We start from the raw sequence: 14,438 nt of genomic DNA, 5'->3' as shown, positions 1-14,438 counted from the left end.
CACGATCATCTTTCGCAAGGACGCAGATGTTACAGATGAGCAGTATGATCAGATGTATGCCACCATGCTCCTGATTGATAGAACAAAGGAACTTGAACCTACTTGGGACGCAGCTCTTCTAGATGCATTTGATCAGGTTATCCACTTAGAAGAGAGTATCAAGAATCTTCCCGAGATTCCAAGCACAAAAATCGAAGGAATCGTGACAAAATTCATTGCATATGCTAAGAAAGAGAATTGGAAAGGGAATAAGATTCTAGATGAAAGGTTGTTACAGATGACATGACATCTTATTTTTCATTGGTTGATACCTCCTAGATTTTTGTGCCAAATTTAATATTTGGCTATGTATTTAATGTTGTTCAGTAAAAAGGAGGTCATTTGTAACAAACCCTAATTAGGGTTTAGGTGTCATGATCTTGTCCATTGATTTGCTTTCAATCTGGACCTTTCATTGTAACTGGGGATGCTATTTATACCCCCATTTTTCATTTCATTTGGTAATAGTGAATAGGGTAAGAGATAATAGTTGATGTGATAGAGAGATTAGAATTAGAAGCAAGTTTTATTTTGTAGCAAGATTGAGTCTTGAAGAGAGAAATTCAAGCAATTGTTGTATATGATGACTTGGAAATCAATAAAATATTGAAGTTATGGTGTTTTGTTGCAAATTTCTCAAGTTATCTTCATGGTTGTTGGATGTACTTGAATCACGCTCAATCAAAGTAGTTTGTTAATTTGAAAGACTAAGTGTGAGATTTGATATTTGGTGGGATTCGCAATCCAAACCACTAGCTTCTTGCTGATTGTAGGAACGCCTTGCGTGGTCGACTGGAAAACATTTTGAGTCCTTAACCTTCAAGCATTTTCGTATCTAGGATAAGTACCTTCGTAGTAGTGTCCTTGGTCTTTGATGCATTGAACACCATTATTACCTTAGAAGATCGCACTAATTTCAATTGAGTTGTTATCTTATGGCAAAATTGAAGTTGGTTGAGTCTTGCCAAATCTCATTCATGCTAAGTCGTTCATAGGGTTAGGCTAGATTAGACTTCCTTAAACCCTATCCTTTTGCTATTTTTTTGAAAAGTTCCTTTTTAGATTAGTAAAATCTTCGAGCCTTTGGAATCCGTAAGACGCCTTGGAGGAAACAGCAAATCACATCATACCACTAAAAAGCTTGTCCACACGTGGAGACCCCACTAAAAGAACCTTGGAGTCCATCTAACTGATCCTTTTTGCAGATCTTCAGCAGTTAGAGACTATTTTCTCAATAGAGGATAAGATGCCTGTCGGTATTTTATTCTGTGTATGATTGTGTACAAAATACACGTCAACAGGTTGCCACTATCAAATTTGGTTTTTCATCCTTCTCTAGGTTTTCCTAGGATATATCTTGTGTTTGTGTTACACTTTTCATTTTGACACTTATTTTTGAAAAATAATTGGATCACTGTATTCATCTATAGAGCGGTTTAAATAGGCGATTACAAAACTAAATAAAGCCAAAATTACACTAATGACCATTAAAATTCTAATTAAATTCTAATTAAATATTCTAATACCCTCCCTTAATGGTCATTCTATCAATGAACTACCCTACAGAAGACATTGCAGGTCTTTTGATCACAAACGGAAAGAACACTATGCTGCGGCGGAGACCCTCCCTGGATCTGCAAAGTGTTAATGACCAAGAATACCAAAATCCATCCAACCTGATGTTAGGTAACCAAATTGAAACCTGAAACCATGATTTTGAGGAAAAATCGACAAACCCTCCAAAACTGAAGATACAAATCATCATTTTTTGTTGAGAAAAAATGCTAAAAACCCTGAAACGTAGCATGGCAAGACTCAAAACATCACGTGGTAAGACACCGAACATCACGTGGTAAAACAATAGTCATCACGTGGCAAAATAGAAGACAACATCACGCAAATCTGGATGTCGCCTTCGCCGGAAAAATCGCAAAACAAAAGGCATGCGAAAAAATAGGTGACGGAAGCACAGACCAAAGATGCGTACTGAAAATCGCAGGAGAGACATCCAAAAATCACGAGAAAAAAGAAAATGCGCCAAGAGATGACACAAAATCTATCCAGCAAAAACCATGAAGTTCGTAGGTAGAAGATCACGCCAAATATACAGACGTGAACAAAAACCCCCATGCACACATAAACCTCCGTGGAAACCCTTCACACAAAAGCCTTCAAAAATCGGAATTGTTTTTTTTTTCATTAAAAAAACAATTAAAAAAAAAATTCTGGAATAAATTCCAGTTAGCATGGCTTATGAATTTTTAATTAAAAAATTTGCCAAATCCTGACAAACCCCATTGACCCTCTCTGATACCATGAAAAATAATTGGATCACTTTATTCAACTATAGAGCCATTTAAATAGGCGATTAGAAGTGGTGTTGTTTCTAAAAAAGAAACAACTACTTCTAAAAATAGAAGCCAAAAATAGAAAACTAAATAAAGCCAAAATTACACTAATGACCATTAAAATACTAATTAAATGTTCTAATTCTTTTCTTTGTGTGGTAGCCTTTCAATTCCTCCACATTTCACTGTCATTTGGTAATTCAAGCAGCACAATATATTTATGCTCGATTTTGGAGTTTCTAGCTAGTTTTTGGTGGGAATTATGGACAACTGGTAGTTACAAAAACCACTGCTTGGTGGAATTCCCAATTGTGTATTGCCTCTTGTTAGAACTGGCATTTTTGCACTGAATCCTAAAACACCTCCATTTTTTGCCCTCGAACACTTCCTTAAATGGAAGCACCCCTTAAGTTTTGACCCTCTTCATCATGGAGTCCTAGTACAACTTAGCTTATTGTTTGATCAATTTTCACATCAGTTCTTCCATCACTACTTCAGCCAAGCACATACAAAATTTAAATTTTCTTTTTTCCTGTCCATGCCAAAAAAACCAGGAAGTAGACATTGTTGTTAGGACAAAGAGGGGTTTCCAAGTGGGCAGTAATGAAGAAGGGAGGGGGGAGACATTAAAAATAGGTGCAGCATAAGGAATGGAAAGAGAGGATGCAAAGTAAGTGAAGGAAAGCAGTGAGATAGAAGGATGAAAGTCGAGACAATTTACAAAACTGGACAATTGTGCAAGTAGATGTACAATAAGTCTTTGTTGTTTGTAATTAGGGCTGGCAGATTCCAATTGCCTTGGGCAACATTGGAATCCGCCTCCAACATATAGGGCCAGGCCCAATACCTCTCGGCTCCACCTAAAAGGTCTCCACGCTACATCCAAACCCAACTCGCCTCCATGATAGGGCCGACCCTATCCAATTCGCTTAAAAGGAATTTAAATAAATTAATATGTTTAATTTGCAAAGAAGGCCGACATGATTAAGAAGTATTACTACTCCTATAAATAAAGCATATACTTCACATAACATCATTCATTCAGTTTTGCAAGAAGGTGCGAAATATATTCTAAGGAAGCGAAATATATATTCAAGGCAGTTGATAACAGCGAACTACATTAAAGTGCAGCAGATCATTAATAGAAGACAACAAACTTCATCAAAGGCAGCAGATCACCACCAAGAGATAGAGAACTCCATTGAAGGGCCAAACAAACCCTATAGAAGGACTGCGAACTACTTGAAAAGTGCTGCTACCCTTGATACACACAAGAAGTCTGATTAGGAGGACTGCAAATCATGATCTCCATTAGCAAACTAATTGTGTAGACTTCTATGTCATCTTCCTTGTGATTGCAACATCTATACTCCAGGTAAATGTGTAATTATCAGTTGAATTCAAAACCATAATCAGATCTGAGGATCTTTTCTGGCTGGGTTTTTCCTCCTAGGAGGTTTTCCCAGGGTAACTATGCTTTGTCTTTATGCATTCATTTCCTTTACTATGCTTAAATCTGGAAAACAATAAATTTAATTAACCTAGTTAAAACTAATTCTGATTTTCTGAGTTTTATTCAATCTGAAAGTACTAAAATTAACATGGTATCAGAGCTATAGGTTAGATCAATCTTCAGATTTAAAATTCGATACACCTTTATTTCCAGATTGTTGTAGCTTTTGCAGATCATGTCAATGGGGCTGAAAGTTGAAGATAGGCTTGATGGGAATCTCAATTTCATTGCATGGAAAGTTCGAATCAAGTTGGCCCTAGAGGAAGAAGATCTTCTCCAATTCATAGAAGTGAAAGAGCTAACCGAGCCTACGGATGCTGCTGAACTAAAACAATTCAAAAGGGATGCTGTCAAGGCCAGGAAGATTCTCATTGATTCAGTCAAAGACCACCTAGTCACCTCTATTGCCTCATTTACCACTGCAAGGGAAATGTTCAGCCATTTACAAGGTACATATGAAATTAACAATCTCAGTAGGGCAATTACTTTAAGACAACAACTACTTAATATCAAAATGGCTAAAGAAGATTCTGTTATTTCCTACTTCATGAGAATTTCAGAATTAAAAAATTAGCTAGGTTTAATTGGCTATAACCTGGAAGACAAAGACCTTGTCATGATTGCCCTAAATGGCCTACCTCACTCATGGGAGTCATTTATCCAAACTATTAGTGGCAGGATTGAGTTGCCTTCCCTTGATCGCCTTAAGAATGATTGCATTCAAGAAGAGTCTCGCCTCATCACAAGGGGGCAAACCAAAAGTCCCCATGTAGATGATCATCTCATGCTTGCAGCTCAATGCAAGAAAGGGGGAAATTGGAAGAAACCTTATCCAAAAAGAAATAGGGATTTCAGATCATTTAGTTCCCAACACCCTTGGAAGAAACCAAGAAATACCTCACGTGTCCGATGCTTTAGATGTGACAAATTTGGTCACTATGCTAAAGAATGTCAGAATAACCCTAACCAAAGTGAAGCCAACCTAAATGAAGTCTCAGAACAAAATGATGACTTCTTATTCATCTCGGCTCTATCTAGCAGTGTTCCTTCAGATAGCAATACATGGTTGATTGACAGTGGTGCCTCCAGACACATTACAGGTTACTGTGATCACCTTTCAGGCTTAGTTGAAAAGGATACCAGCCTTCACGTGGTAATTGGTGATGACGCTCGTCATTCGGTAAGAGGTTCTGACTCTACTTCCCTGAATTTAGATTCTGGTATTTCCTTGCACCTCAGTGATATCTTGTTTGTTCCTGGAATTAAAAGAAATCTAATTTCCATTTCTGCTTTAGAAGATAAAGGTTATCAAATTGCATTTTCTGAGGGAAAAGTATTTGCTTGGCCAAAGAAAGTTAATTTTAAATTTGCTCGTATAATTGGTCATAGATATGATAGTCTTTATAAGCTCTCTACTAACCCTATTCAAGCCCTCATTAATGAGGCTTTGGAATCCTGTGAGTTCTGGCATAGAAGACTTGGACATTTGCATTATCAAGCCCTTCCATCTCTTGAAAGATTAGTCAAAGGTATGCCTAAACTTAGTCAAATTCATGATAACACTTGTAAAGGTTGTGCTATAGGCAAAAATGTTAAAAGTCCATTTCATAAAAGTGAAAATAGAGCTAAAGACAAACTAGAACTTGTTTACTCTGATTTATGTGGTCCTATGTCTATAGCATCTCCTAGTGGATTTCTGTATTACGTAATCTTCATAGATGATTTTTCTAGGAAAACTTGGATCTACTTCTTGAAATCTAAAGAATCTGATGAAGTCTTAAGTAAATTTAAAGAGTTGAAAGCATTAACTGAAAACTCCTCTGGTAAAAGAATTAAATGCTTAAGATTTGACAATGGAGGTGAGTACACCTCCGGTAGCTTTTATGATTTTTGTGTTGAGTCAGGAATTAAGAGGGAGTTTTGTGTACCATACAACCCTCAACAAAATGGTGTTGCTGAAAGAAAGAATAGGACTATTATGGAAGCTGCAAAGGCTATGATCCATGATCAAGACTTGCAGATCTTTCTGGCTAAGGCTTCTAGAACAGTAGTGTATATCCAGAATAGATGTCCTTATCGTGTCCTAAAGAACATGACCCCAGAAGAAGCCTTCACAGGATCCAAACCAGACATTAGTCACCTCAGAATCTTTGGAAGTCCCGTGTATGTTCACGTGCCCAAGGAAAAGCGATCAAAGTTGGAACCCTCTGGAAAGAAAGGCATGCTAGTCGGATATAGTGAATCTTCCAAATCATTCAGGATTCTCATCCCAGGTCAAAGGTACGTTGAGGTAAGTAGGGATGTTACATTTGAAGAAGACATTGCTTTTAAGAAATCGAAAGGTTCTTGTGTTATTGATGAAGCTAATGACAATCAAAATATAAATGTTGATTCTAACCCTAAGATTCAGAGGGAGCAAGTTGAACCTCCTCCTCAAGATGATCATGATGACCCTCCAGAACCCATGAATCCCACTGATATTCCTAGTGACATTGTCATTACCAAAAAGAGGCCTCTCTGGGTAAGGGACACCATTCAAGAAGCTGAAAGATTTGTTGCTTCCAGAGGCACCTTCCGTGAAGCTAAGAGACCTCAGGTATTCTCCAACTATATTTCTTTGATGTGTAACCTTATTGAAACTGAACCTTGCAGCGTTGAAGAAGCCTTAAGTCATCACGCTTGGAAGCTTGCTATGGATGAAGAATATCAGTCAATCATCAAGAATGATGTGTGGGACATTGTGCCCAGACCCAAAGGTAAATCCGTTGTTTCCTCTAAATGGTTATTTAAAATTAAACATAATGCTGATGGTAGTATTGAAAAATATAAGGCTAGATTTGTAGCTCGTGGTTTTCTCAAAAGGAAGGCATAGACTATGAAGAAACATTTGCTCCTGTTGCTAGATATACTTCTATTAGAACTATAATAGCCATTGCTGCTGCTAGGGGTTGGAAACTACATCAGATGGATGTTAAGACTGCCTTCCTCAATGGTGTACCATTGAGGAAGAAGTCTATATTGAGCAACCTGAAGGTTATGAGATTCATGATAGATTAACCCATGTGTGCAGGTTAAAGAAAGCTCTGTATGGTCTTAAACAAGCTCCCTGTGCTTGGTATGAAAGAATTGATAAATACTTGCTAAGTCTAGGGTTTTGTAAAAATGATGCTGACTCTAACATATACTTTAAGGTAGCCAATGATGAAATGTTAATTCTAGTTCTTTATGTGGATGACTTATTTCTTACTGGTAAAGATGAACTTATTATTAGATGCAAGAAAGATCTAACTTCAGAATTTGAAATGAAAGATTTAGGTCTAATGCATTATTTCCTACGTTTAGAAGTATGGCAAAGATCTAACGAAATTTTTCTAAGTCAAGGAAAGTATACTATTGACATTTTGAAAAGATTTATAATGATGGATTGTAAACCCATGTCTACTCCTATGGAATCTAACTTAAAGAAGTTAAGTGTTTCTGCGGCTAACTCTGAATTTTCAGATCCATCCAAGTATCGGCAGTTGATTGGTTCTCTGATGTATCTAGTTAACACTAGACCAGATATATGTTTTGCTGTGAATGCTCTCAGCCAGTTCATGAGCTTGCCCAAACATGTTCATCTTGTTGCAGCCAAGCATATCCTAAGATACTTGTGAGGCACAGTTGGTTTTGGGCTGAAGTATCCACTTAACACTCCAATAACCTTGGAAGGTTATTCTGATGCAGACTGGGCTGGAAGCATCAAAGACAGGAAAAACACCTGCGGTATTTGTTTTAGCTTGGGATCCGCAGTAATCTCTTGGGCTTGCAGGAAACAATCCTCAGTGGCATTGAGTACTGTTGAAGCTGAGTATATTGCAGCAAGTGTAGCTTCTAGAGAAGCAGTGTGGCTTCACAAGCTTCTTGTAGGGCTGTTTGGTCAAGCTTGGGATCCTACAGTTATTCACTGTGATAACCAGAGTTGTATTAAGATGTCCATCAACCCAGTGTTTCATGACAGGTCAAAACATGTGGAAACTCACTATCATTTCATTCAGGACATGGTGCAAAGAGGTGCTATTGAGCTGAAGTATGTCAGCACTGATGAGCAGGTTGCAGATATTCTTACCAAGCCTCTATCCAAAGTGAAGTTTGCGTACTTCAGGGACATACTTGGTATTATGGAAAATGAAACCCTAATTGAAAGGGAGTCTCAATCTCAGTAATACGATGTGTTGTATCAAACCACCCTCTGCGGGCAATGTAAGGTGGTATTACAAAACTTCTCAGGGAGAAGTATAATTATTAACCATCCTCTGCGGGCAATGTAAGATGGTATTGTAAATGTTAAACCACCCTTTGCGGGCAATGTAAGGTGGTATTGTAAACTTATCAAGGAGAAGTGTAATTATTAACCATTCTCTGCGGGCAATGTAAGATGGTATTGTAAAACTTCTCAGGGAGAAGTGTAATTGTTAAACCATCCTCTGCGGGCAATGTAAGATGGTATTAGTGTAATTGTTGACCATCCTCTGCGGGCAATGTAAGATGGTAGAAAAGGTCCTCTCCACCCTTTGCGGGCAATGTAAGGTGGATCCACTCTATGCTTGTGTGCAAGTTGGAAGATTATGACTATGTAGTTCCATACTTGCTTGTGTGCAAGATGGAAGATTATGGTTATGATTCTCTTCCCTAATTAAGAGGGAGTGTTGTTTGTAATTAGGGCTGGCGGATTCCAATTGCCTTGGGCAACATTGGAATCCGCCTCCAACATATAGGGTCAGGCCCAATACCTCTCGGCTCCACCTAAAAGGTCTCCACGCTACATCCAAACCCAACTCGCCTCCATGATAGGGCCGACCCTATCCAATTCGCTTAAAAGGAATTTAAATAAATTAATATGTTTAATTTGCAAAGAAGGCCGACATGATTAAGAAGTATTACTACTCCTATAAATAAAGCATATACTTCACATAACATCATTCATTCAGTTTTGCATGAAGGTGCGAAATATATTCTAAGGAAGCGAAATATATATTCAAGGCAGTTGATAACAGCGAACTACATTAAATTGCAGCAGATTGTTAATAGAAGACAGCAAACTTCATCAAAGGCAGCAGATCACCACCAAGAGATAGAGAACTCCATTGAAGGCCCAAACAAACCCTATAGAAGGACTGCGAACTACTTGAAAGGTGCTGCTACCCTTGATACACACAGCAAGTCTGATTAGGAGGACTGCAAATCATGATCTCCATTAGCAAACTAATTGTGTAGACTTCTATGTCATCTTCCTTGTGACTGCAACATCTATACTCCAGATAACTGTGTAATTATCAGTTGAATTCAAAACCATAATCAGATCTGAGGATCTTTTCTGGCTGGGTTTTTCCTCCTAGGAGGTTTTCCTAGGGTAACTGTGCTTTGTCTTTATGCATTCATTTCCTTTACTATGCTTAAATCTGGAAAACAATAAATTTAATTAACCTAGTTAAAACTAATTTTGATTTTCTGAGTTTTATTCAATCTGAAAGTACTAAAATTAACAGTCTTATCATGATTGATGAATATATAGCCATCATGTTCTCACAATCCAAACTGCGAAATGATGATGTGATCTTTATTGACTCATTTATCAAAGTGGGGATGGTGGTCATAAATGGAATGGGGTGCTATGTTGCATGAAGAGTGGAATTAAGATGGAAGTGCAATCTTATGGGAAGATAGGAGCCCTCAGATAGTCTATCATTAGAATTTTCAAAAGCCCCTCTCATTTAGAGGAGTGAGTACTTTAAATATATGTGAAAATCCCAAAAGCATCTCTTAATGCTAAATGATCAGTTGAGCAATTTGCCTCTCAAAAACAATGAGAAAATGTGTTATTGAAGTAGTCAAGCAGCTCCAGAGCTGCCTGGAGAAGTACTGGAGTTTCCAGTTTGTGGTTCCCCCTTTGGTGAGGGCGTTGATGTTCTATTGGGAGTCTTCTTCTATATGATGAGATTTTTGATGCTCAGAAACTTACCTAAGTGCAGGCCTTCTATCAAGGATTACTATTTTGCCTTGTTTTTTATAGCATTTGAGAGAAAGAAAGAGGGGCCAGCAAGTAGTTCTCCCTTTCGATCTTGGAGTAGGGATCCTAGACCCACCTATTCTAGATTGCTTTTAGAGGCATTTTAAAATGTATTTGAATCCATCCCTTTGGAGGGATTGCCTATTTTGCTGTTCTGTACCTGGAATTCCTATGCCATAAACGAGGGAACTTGCCCCTAGTATTGACATACAATAAATAAGATCTATCAATTTATGCATATATTTTCTCCATCATGTCAATGCTTGCATTTGTTGGTTCTTTAATTACTTTGTTTGAATCAAATATGTGGAATAAGGATAATGGCCATTTAAATTACCCCTTGTGATTTTTGGATTTAATTAATTGGAAAGTGTTTTTGCAACTATCTTTATTGTGTTGCTAGTCATAAAGGAGGGTTCTGGAAACAGAGTAATACATTATGTGCTAATGTTACTTATTTGTCATCCTAAACTTGTATTTCGTTTTCTTAGGTTTCTTTTAGTAAGACCCTTTATACAACTTCTTAGGTTTCTTTTAGTAAGACCCTTTATACAACAATCTATTATCTTATTCAAGGAATGGATAGGCAACTATTACAGATTTATGCAGGTGTATTTCTTCTGGTTGAAGAATATGTGAATTTTACTAATATGACCTGAGTGTTGTTTCTGTTTCCTTATATGTAATTACTTATTTGGAATGTTCTTCTGTTCAGCATATGAGTCATCCAAAATCAGCACTTGCAGCTAATCTGTATCATGGACCTAAATACAGATTTGATTATATGATTACTTATATTAAGACTCTGTTTGTTTGTGATCCTAAGAATTGTTTTGCTTGACAATACATAACATCAAAAAGCACCTTAAATCTGTATCGAAATCCCTTCCCTCGGTTAAGGGTGTGAGGATTGCAAGGAAGGGGTCTGGCATAGTGGAAGTTGGGTTGGTTGTTTTCCACTGGTAGCTAGGCTGCAGCTGAGCTGTAGAATGTTTTTGTTTGGTAGCTGTTGAACATTATCTATGTTCATGGTTCTTGCCTTATTAGCTGGTTTGGTGTCGGTCAGTTGTCTTTTATTATTATGTTTTGCTGCAAATAGGGTTTAGGAGCATGTTAAAACCTATTTACCCTTTAGTCCAAAACATGAGAAAGCACCTTATATGCTATGCGAATTGTCTAAATATGCTACATATCCTATTGTTCTCTTATAAGGTTTGCTTCACAGGACTGGAGAATGCTATCCAAATGTTTTCACAAATTCTGATGTCTTTTATCAATTTAAAGTTAAATGCACTTATGTTCATATGTGATAATAAAATTGCAGCATATTTAGAGCTCTCATTATGATTGTACATTGCACACTGCTTGCTAAGCATGTAGATTGTTTGCCTCATCCCCCTAATATTTTTCAAGTTTGCCAGTTCCATTTTCCAAGAGAATTTTACTGAAAGCTGCATACAACTTAATCTAACTGTAAGAATAACAACACTTCACAACTTTGTACAATACTTTTGTCTGATTGAATTTGAAGTGATTTGAGAGGACAGATGATTCTGTTACTCATGATATTTGATGATGGTAACTGTCATCCTTGTAGATGTATACTGACTGTTTATTGTGAACCTCATACTTAATCATTAATAATTGCAATGTCTATTTCTCTGTTTGGCAGGGACTAAAGAAGTGATGGATGCTGTTGTTTACTAGACTCCATGGCACAGATAGTTGCATTTCTGGTTTTCTGGTCCCAATATAATAAAGGGCTAACTGCATAAAGCATTCAAAATAGGAATTAATTTTTACCAGATATAAAAGAACTATTTGAAATCTTGAACTATTCTGACAAGATTTGTATCCTCTTTTTAAAGTTGAAACTGATTTCTTTCCATGTGTGCAATATTTTAGTCTCATGTATGAAATATGCTTGTAACCCAATCCAATTGTAAAATCATTTTTTAGTTTTTAAACTATCTGGTTTAGTTCAACACGATCTTCATTTGCTTTATAGTGATCTCCTTTCAGAAAAATCTCATATGGTGCAGGCTAGTTATGAGCTTGTTTGTCTTAATCAATACAAACATAATAGTAAAGTGATCTGCACATTTAGACCATTATCAAATCCTTTAGATGAGTAAAATGACACAATGAAGAAACACCTTGCACAAGGGAAGAGCTTGATCTCTCCCACGATGATAGGCCTCCAAAAATCCAAGATCCAATTATGTAAGTCAAGAAGAGAGGGCCAAAAATTGCTGAATCTGCAAACCAAACCCCTGCATTGATAAAAATTCTTCATGTATGAAATATGCTTGTAACCGGATCCAATTGTAAAATCATTTTTTGTTTTTAAACTATCTGGTTTAGTTCAACACAATCTTCATTTGCTTTATAGTGATCTCCTTTCAGAAAAATATCATATGGTGCAGGCTAGTTATGAGCTTGTTCATCTTAATCAATACAAACATAATGGTAAAGTGATCTTCACATTTAGACCATTATCAAATCCTTTAGATGAGTAAAATGACACAATGAAGAAACACCTTGCACAAGGGAAGAGATTGATCTCTCCCACGATGATAGGCCTCCAAAAATCCAAGACCCAATTATGTAAGTCAAGAAGAGAGGGCCAAAAATTGCTGAATCTGCAAACCAAACCCCTGCATTGATAAAAATTCTTCATCTTTTATAACATCATGTCAACAAATCACTACCAATGAAGATTAAGCACAAGGGAGAGGCCAAAATTCTCACATAGAGGGCTAGCAACACCTCTAGCACCCACAATGTTATCACAAGAGCACTAACCGCCATCACCACTAGATTCAATTTTTGCATTTCCAGATGGGAGGGTGCCCAAAAGAACAACATACTTCAAGGCAAGGGAGAGGCCACAACAGTAGCACCTCTGTCCCCAAGAATAGGCTGTGTGGGAGAATTACCAGCTACATGGGTGGTAGCAGCCATAGCACCACCATTGTTGGCTAAATTGGGGTTGACACTAGGAATAATGAGGATAGACGGCACAACCAAAGTACTACCATTAACGAAAACTTAATGGTTGAGAATTCAGATAGTGGCTTGGAGCTCATTGTCATATTCAGACAAAATTATATTACTTTGGACAGACACGCCTGCATTGTGTAGAGCTGTATTGCATCACATTGAGTCTTACCACATTGTCACATTGTATAGACTTTTATTGCATTGTTGCACCACACAAAACCTGCTTGTAGTATCACACTGGATGGAATTTTATCATGTGGTTGCATCTCATGATTTCATATCGCATTTCTGCATGGTGTGGAGTTTTTCCTACTACCTTTTATCACATCATGTCAACAAATCACTACCCCGGCAGATATAGTACAGGGGAGGCCATAATTCTCACAGGGTGAGCAACACCTCTAGCACCCACAATTTTATCACAAGAACACTAACCACCATCACCAGTAGATGCAATTTGTGCATTTCCAGAAGGGCGGCACCCAAAAGAACAACATACTTCAAGGCAAGGCCACAACAGTAGCACCTCTGTCCCAAAGAATATGCCGTGTGGGAGAAATACCAGCTGCATGGGGGTTAGCAGCCATAGCACCACCATCATTGGCCAAATTGGGGTTGACACTAGGAATAATGAGGATAGAAGGCACAAGCAAAGTACTGCCTTTAGCTAACAGTTAATAATTGAGAATTCAGATAGTGGCTTGGGGCTATTTGTCATATTCAGACAAAGTTATATTACTTTGCAGAGTTATATTACTTGCATTGTGTAGAGCCGTATCACATCAAATTGACTTTTACAACATTGTTACATTGTATAGACTTTTATTGCTTGGTTGCATCACACAAAATCCGCTTGTAGTATCACATTGGATGGAATTTCATCACATGGTTGCATCGCATGATTTCATATTACATTTCTGCATAGTGTGGAGTTTTTCCAACTACCTTTTGAACAAGCAGAATTCCTTATCCCTTTTGTTCTCTTATTACTTTTCATAGACAATTAAAGCAACTTGTAGTTTTTCCTTACTTAAATCATGTGGTAGATGCTAATCATTACAGCTTTTTGGTTATTCCGTAAGTTTCAACGGATTACTCGTACCAGAGAGTGTACAGAAAGCATCATTAAATTGTTTTTCAGAGACCATTTGTTGAGTGACTAAAATATTTATTTTTGATATTGGTTGAGAATGCCTATGTAGTTTAAAATGCATGCTCATGTTAGATTTGCATGCACATCAAAGTTGGGGCAAAATCTAATGATGGAATTAGTATAACCATGATTTCTCTCATTTAGTTTTTTACCTACCTATAATATGTTGACAAGTGACATACTCCTGTGCTAGGTTTGACTTTTACCTTGATCCATATCCACATTCATTTCCACCCTCGTTTGCACTAGTTCCTATACATTTGCTATCTATTCATCCCTATTTCATCACTGTTTGAACTAATACCTATACATTTGCTACTTGTTCATCCATGT

At 37.3% G+C, this 14,438-nt stretch overlaps 1 protein-coding gene across 1 annotated transcript in view; it reads left to right on the top strand.

The window, feature by feature from the left end:
* Window positions 1–11,835, top strand: part of LOC131063396 (uncharacterized) — a 36,320-nt gene extending 24,485 nt beyond the window's left edge. The window contains exon 4 of the mRNA XM_057997201.2: window positions 11,622–11,835. The gene's annotated coding sequence lies outside the window, so the exon portion shown is untranslated. The remainder of the gene's footprint in view (window positions 1–11,621) is intronic.
* Window positions 11,836–14,438: the final 2,603 nt, after the last annotated feature.

The sequence above is a fragment of the Cryptomeria japonica genome, chromosome 7, assembly GCF_030272615.1.
Source record: "Cryptomeria japonica chromosome 7, Sugi_1.0, whole genome shotgun sequence".
NCBI lineage: Eukaryota > Viridiplantae > Streptophyta > Pinopsida > Cupressales > Cupressaceae > Cryptomeria > Cryptomeria japonica.
The sequence above is the reverse complement of the archived record's forward strand: the minus strand, read 5'-3'. Positions and strand labels throughout refer to the sequence as shown.